Here is a 7076-nt window from a genome sequence, read left to right on the forward strand (position 1 = left end):
CTCACAACTAATTAGTACCATTGAGGGCTAAAGGAAACTTTGATTAGTTTAATCTATAATATAGGCTACAGTAGTTGTGTGCGTAACTCAGTGGAGGGTAAACTGACAGGAACAAGGTGGCCCTCTATGAACTACGGTCTCGCCCATTTCTGAGGACATCATTGATTTACAATGTACAAACTTCCCCTACTTACATCACAGTATGACGATGTTTCAGGTGGCTGGTTTACAGCAGGGCTGACCAACCCTCTTCCTGGAGATCTACTGTCCTGTAGGTTTTCAGTCCAACGAAGAACATAAGGAACTGAAATGTCAGCACCAAAGTGTGTTTTCACCCACTCTGGACACCCTAGAGCAGGGGTACTCAACTCTTACCCTATAGGTCCGGAGCCTACTGGTTCTGTTCTACATGATAATTAATAGCACACACCTGGTGTCCCAGGTCTAAACCAGGCCCTGATAAGAGGGGAACAATTTAAAAATGCAGTGGAACTGGCTTCAAGGGCCAGAGTTGAGTTTGAGGGCCCTATAGTGCATTTTGACCTTGCAGTCATAACACAAGCAGAACAAATGTCTGAGGAAGACCATCCCTGTTCAATTAATCCCCACAGTTGATGAGTATCTCCCCTTACAGTGGCAGGAAAGTGAGCAAGAGGTTTCCTAAGGACAAAAGTAGGTCATATTGCAGAGATAATGTTCCAGTAAATTTACCCAAAACAATATGCAAATGTTTAGCAACAGCCATAAGATAGCAGCATAACAATAAAAATATCTACAAAATCCTGGTTCACACCTACCAAGCGATCCAGAAGTCTGGACCCAAGTACCTGTCTGACCTCATTCTACTCTCCCGCCCCACATGCACTCTTTGCTTCTCCAGGTCAGTGTCCCTTCAGCAGACTATAAACTATGGGTGACAGGGCTTTCAGTTGCGCAGCTCTGCGGCTGTGGAACACACTTCCAGACACTATTATAGCTGCAGTCTGTACTCATTTAAGGCACAGCTGTAGACCTTGCTGTTCAGAAAAGCTTTCAAGGACGACTGCTATTTCTTGCTTTTTTTGTGCCTTTTGGTGTGAGAAAAGCGCTTGACAAATTAAACGCATTATAACAATACAAAAGAAGCCATTTTCTGCCACAATCCCCACCAAGACACGGCGTCGCCCGTGTGGATTGAATTTGGAGGACATTTCTGAGAGCGAGACAGCGAGGGAGTATGATGGTGTGTGAGAGAGAAGAAGAAAGTCCCCCGTGGCTCACCTAATACACCACTTCCAACTGTCTTTATCTGCCTACAGTCAGGATCATATTTACCTTCGCTTCGAAAAATGCATTAGACACAGCGAACATCTCTATCAATACCCAGAATCCCCAAGCCACAGTTCACAGTCACTAATCTGTTAATTGATCTAGCCACGGAAATGGGAGGCATTATTACATATAATCTTATAATGGGCTGGGGAACCTTGAGAGGGGTGCTTAGTAATCACTGTAGAGATGTTCCTCTTTAAAATAGAGCATTTATATCTGGTCAAACTGTTCTACTGTTGGGCACGGTCTTCACTTATTCCCGGTCAAAGGATGGGATTACCGTGCAAACAGAAAGAGGGGAATACAATACTGTACAGTAGTCTGGGGAAATGTGCCGTTCTGAAAAACAAGATGCATTTGTTCCTTTTCAACAAAGGTCACATTTTCAACCTACCCTGTGCATCCAGAGACAAAGGACTGAAGAACGCTTGTAAAATCCGGTTTCACTACTTCACGTGTGCTAGCTAGAGCATACATAATCCATAAATATATTTGTGATGCACTTTTAATATACAGTGCATACAGAAAGTATTCAGACCCCTTGACTTTTTCCACATTTTGTTACGTTACAGCATTATTCTAAAATTGATTAAATAAGTTTCTCATCAATCTACACACAATACACCATAATGACAAAGCGAAAAACAGTCCCGGAATTTGTGCAAACTTAATACAAATATAAAACAGAAATACCGTATTTACATAAGTATTCAGCCCCTTTGCTATGAGACTTGACTTGAGCTCAGGTGCATCCTGTTTCCATTGATTATCCTTGAGATGTTTCTACAACTTGATTGGAGAACACCTGTGGTGAATTCTATTGATTGGACATGATTTAGAAAGGCACACCTGTCTATATAAGGTCCCACAGTTGACAGCGCATATCAGTGCAAAAACCAAGCCACGAGGTCTAAGGAATTGTCCATAGAGCTCCAAGACAGGATTGAGTCGAGGCACAGATCTGGGGAAGGGTACCAAAACATTTCTGCAACATCTAAGGTCCTCAAGAACACAGTGGCCTCCATCATTCTTAAATGGAAGAAGTGTGGAACCAACAAGACTCTTCCTAGAGATGGCCGCCTGGCCAAACTGAGCAATCAGGGGAGAAGGACCTTGGTCAGGGAGGTGACCAAGAACCCGATGGTCACTCTGACAGAGCTCCAGAGTTCCTCTGTGGAGATGGGAGAACCTTCCAGAAGGACAAGCATCTCTGCAGCACTCCACCAATCAGGCCTTTATGATAGAGTGGCCAGACAGAAGTCACTCCTCAGTAAAAGGCACATGACAGCCCGCTTGGAGTTTGCCAAAAGGCACCAAAAGGACCCTCAGACCATGAGAAACAAGATTCTCTGGTCTGATGAAACCAAGATTGAACTCATTGGCCTGAATGCCAAGCGTCACGTCTGGAGGAAACCTGGCACCACCCCCACGGTGAAGCATAGTGGCAGCATCATGCTGTGGTGATTTTCTTTTCAGCGGCAGTGACTGGGAGACTAGTCAGGATCGAGGGAAAGATGAACAGATGGATGTCATTTTGTGCAGAAAGCAGAGATTTAACTCTCCAGCCAATCTATAGTTTTTTTATACTGCCTCTACACTTCAAGCTGCGCCATAGAGCGAAACTTAAGTCTTGGGAAGGTATTTAAGTTGACAGCTAGCTAGCGTTAGAGGAGAGGATCATAAATACAGGAGGGTTTGGTATTACTGCTCGTCTCAGGACTAAAGGGATTAGTTGTGATCAAGGCTACCGTTTGGGTGATAAAAGTGAGAGTGCTGTGATTCATACAGTAATCACATCAGAGCTGAGCCCTGTCAGACAGATCGGCTGCCACTTCACATTCCCTGACTAGGAAACACGACGCTTAGATGATACAGCAATTTAAAAGCAGACTGGGACTTCAGCAAGCGCTGGGTCTGGCTGATGTATTTGTTTTTTCATACTTCAAAATACAGGTCAACAAATATTTCTGTATTAAATCGCTCTATATGAACAACAAAGGATTAAGTCAGGAAGCTGTTTGATACAGTTCATAAAATACCAAATTAAAAAAGGTATGTCTCCACAAAAACACTTGAGCATAGTGTCAGTATTATGTTGCATTGCTTTACCAACAACCATAGACTGCAGTACTGTACTTAGACTTGTAAGTCACGTAAACAAGTGCAATTTCAAACCATGTGAAATTGGTAATTATTTGCAGTGCAACAGGGAAGACGTGCATCCCATTCAAAGGAATGTAGTTCATATACAGTGCCTTCAGAAAGTGGTCAGACCCCTTGACTTTTTCCACATTTTATGTTACAGCCATATTCTAAAATGTATTAAATTGTCCCTCCCCTCATCAATCTACACACAATACGCCATAATGACAAAGCAAAAACTGGTTAAAATATTTTGCACCAAAAAAATATACAAGAAAAAATGAAATACACTGCTCAAAAAAATAAAGGGAACACTTAAACAACGCAATGTAACTCCAAGTCAATCACACTTCTGTGAAATCAAACTGTCCACTTAGGAAGCAACACTGATTGACAATAAATTTCACATGCTGTTGTGCAAATGGAATAGACAACAGGTGGAAATTATAGGCAATTAGCAAGACACCCCCAATAAAGGAGTGGTTTTGCAGGTGGTGACCACAGACCACTTCTCAGTTCCTATGCTTCCTGGCTGATGTTTTGGTCACTTTTGAATGCTGGCGGTGCTTTCACTCTAGTGGTAGCATGAGACGGAGTCTACAACCCACACAAGTGGCTCAGGTAGTGCAGCTCATCCAGGATGGCACATCAATGCGAGCTGTGGCAAGAAGGTTTGCTGTGTCTGTCAGCGTAGTGTCCAGAGCATGGAGGCGCTACCAGGAGACAGGCCAGTACATCAGGAGACGTGGAGGAGGCCGTAGGAGGGCAACAACCCAGCAGCAGGACCACTACCTCCGCTTTTGTGCAAGGAGGAGCACTGCCAGAGCCCTGCAAAATTACCTCCAGCAGGCCACAAATGTGCATGTGTCTGCTCAAACGGTCAGAAACAGACTCCATGAGGGTGGTATGAGGGCCCGACGTCCACAGGTGGGGGTTGTGCTTACAGCCCAACACCGTGCAGGACGTTTGGCATTTGCCAGAGAACACCAAGATTGGCAAATTCGCCACTGGCGCCCTGTGCTCTTCACAGATGAAAGCAGGTTCACACTGAACACATGTGACAGACGTGACAGAGTCTGGAGACGCCGTGGAGAACGTTCTGCTGCCTGCAACATCCTCCAGCATGACCGGTTTGGCGGTGGAACAGTCATGGTGTGGGGTGGCATTTCTTTGGGGGGCCGCACAGCCCTCCATGTGCTCGCCAGAGGTAGCCTGACTGCCATTAGGTACCGAGATGAGATCCTCAGACCCCTTGTGAGACCATATGCTGGTGCGGTTGGCCCTGGGTTCCTCCTAATGCAAGACAATGCTAGACCTCATGTGGCTGGAGTGTGTCAGCAGTTCCTGCAAGAGGAAGGCATTGATGCTATGGACTGGCCCGCCCGTTCCCCAGACCTGAATCCAATTGAGCACATCTGGAACATCATGTCTCGCTCCATCCACCAACGCCACGTTGCACCACAGACTGTCCAGGAGTTGGCGGATGCTTTAGTCCAGGTCTGGGAGGAGATCCCTCAGGAGACCATCCGCCACCTCATCAGGAGCATGCCCAGACGTTGTAGGGAGGTCATACAGGCACATGGAGGCCACACACACTACTGAGCCTCATTTTGACTTGTTTTAAGGACATTACATCAAAGTTGGATCAGCCTGTAGTGTGGTTTTCCACTTTAATTTTGAGTGTGACTCCAAATCCAGACCTCCATGGGTTGATAAATTTGATTTCCATTGATAATTTTTGTGATTTTGTTGTCAGCACATTCAACTATGTAAAGAAAAAAGTATTTAATAAGAATATTTAATTCATTCAGATCTAGGATGTGTTATTTTAGTGTTCCCTTTATTTTTTTGAGCAGTGTATATTGACATAAGTATTCAGACCCTTTACTCTGTACTGGTGCCAAGTCTAGATCCAAAAGGCAACTTAACAGCTTCTACCCTCAAGCTATAAGACTGCTGAACAATTAATCAAATGGCCACCCAGACTATTTACATTGACCCCCCCCCCCCCTTTGTTTCTACACTGCTGCAACTCACTGTTTATTATCTATGCATAGTCACTTTATCCCAACCTAAATGTACAAACTACCTCGACTAACATGTACCCCCGCACCGGTATCTCCTGTATATAGCCTTGTTATTTGTTATGTAATTTCATTGTTACTTTAGTTTATTTAGTAAATATGTTCTTTACTCCATTTATTGAACTGTATTGTTGGTTAAGGGCTTGTAAGTATGCATTTCACAGTAAGGTCTACACCTGTTGTATTTGGCACATGTGACAAATAACATTTGATTTGGGGAGTTTCTCCCATTCTTCTCTGCAGATCCTCAACCTCTGTCAGGATGAATGGGGAGCGTCGCTGCACAGCTATTTTCAGGTCTCTCCAGAGATATTAGATTGGGTTCAAGTCCAGGCTCTGGCTGGGCAACTCAAGGACATTCAGAGACTCGTTCCGAAGCCACTCCTGCCTTGTCTTGGGTGTGTGCTTAGGGTTGTTGTCCTGTTGAAAGGTGAACCTTTGCCCCAGTCTGAGGTCCTTAGCGCTCTGGAGCAGATTTTCATTAAGGTTCTCTCTGTACATAGCTCTGTTCACCTTTCTCTCGATCCTGACCAGTCTCCCAGCCACTGCCGCTGAAAAACATCCCCACAGCATGATGCTGCCACCAACATGCTTCACCATAGGGACGGTGCCAGGTCTCCTCCAGACATGATGCTTGGCATTCAGGCCAAAGAGTTCAATCTTGGTTTCATCAGACCACATATTCTTGTTTCTCATGGTCTGAGATTCCTTTAGGTGCCTTTTGGCAAACTCCAAGCTGGCTGTCATGTGCCTTTTACTGAGGAGTGGCTTCCGTCTGGCCACTCTACCATAAAGGCCTGATTGGTGGAGTGCTGCAGAGATGGTTGTCCTTCTGGAAGGTTCTCCCATCTCCCCAGAAGAACTCTAGAGCTCTGTCAGAGTGACCATCAGGTTCTTGATCACCTCCCTGACCAAGGTCCTTCTCCCCCGATTGCACAATTTGCCCGGGTGGCCAGCTCTAGGAAGAGTCTTGGTGGTTCCAAACTTCTTCCATTTAAGAATGATGGAGGCCACTGTGTTCTTGGGGGACCTTCAACGCTGCAGAAATGTTTTGGTACCCTTCCCCAGATCTGTGCCTCGACACAATCCTGTCTCGGAGCTCTACGGATAATTCCTTCGACCTCATGGCTTAATTTTTGCTCTGACATACACCGTCAACAGTGGGACCTTACATGGACAGGTGTCTGCCTTTCCAAATCCTGTCCAATCATTAGAATTTACCAAAGTTGGACTCCAATCAAGTTGTAGAAACATCAAGGATGATCAATGGAAACAGGATGCACCGGAGGTAAATTTCAAGTCAAAGGGTCTGAATACTTATGTCAGTAAGCTATTTCTGTTTTGTAATAAATTTGCACACATTTTTTAAACCTGTTTTCACTTTGTCATTATGGGGTTGTGTGTAGATTGATGAGGATTTATTTAATCAATTTTAGAATAAGGCTGTAACATAACAAAATGTGGAAAAGGGTGTGTGAATATTTTCCGAATGCACTGTACATATGTACGCTCACAATCTGTTTTATGAATAAATTACAC

This window comes from Salvelinus alpinus, chromosome 12, assembly GCF_045679555.1.
Source record: "Salvelinus alpinus chromosome 12, SLU_Salpinus.1, whole genome shotgun sequence".
Taxonomy (NCBI): domain Eukaryota; kingdom Metazoa; phylum Chordata; class Actinopteri; order Salmoniformes; family Salmonidae; genus Salvelinus; species Salvelinus alpinus.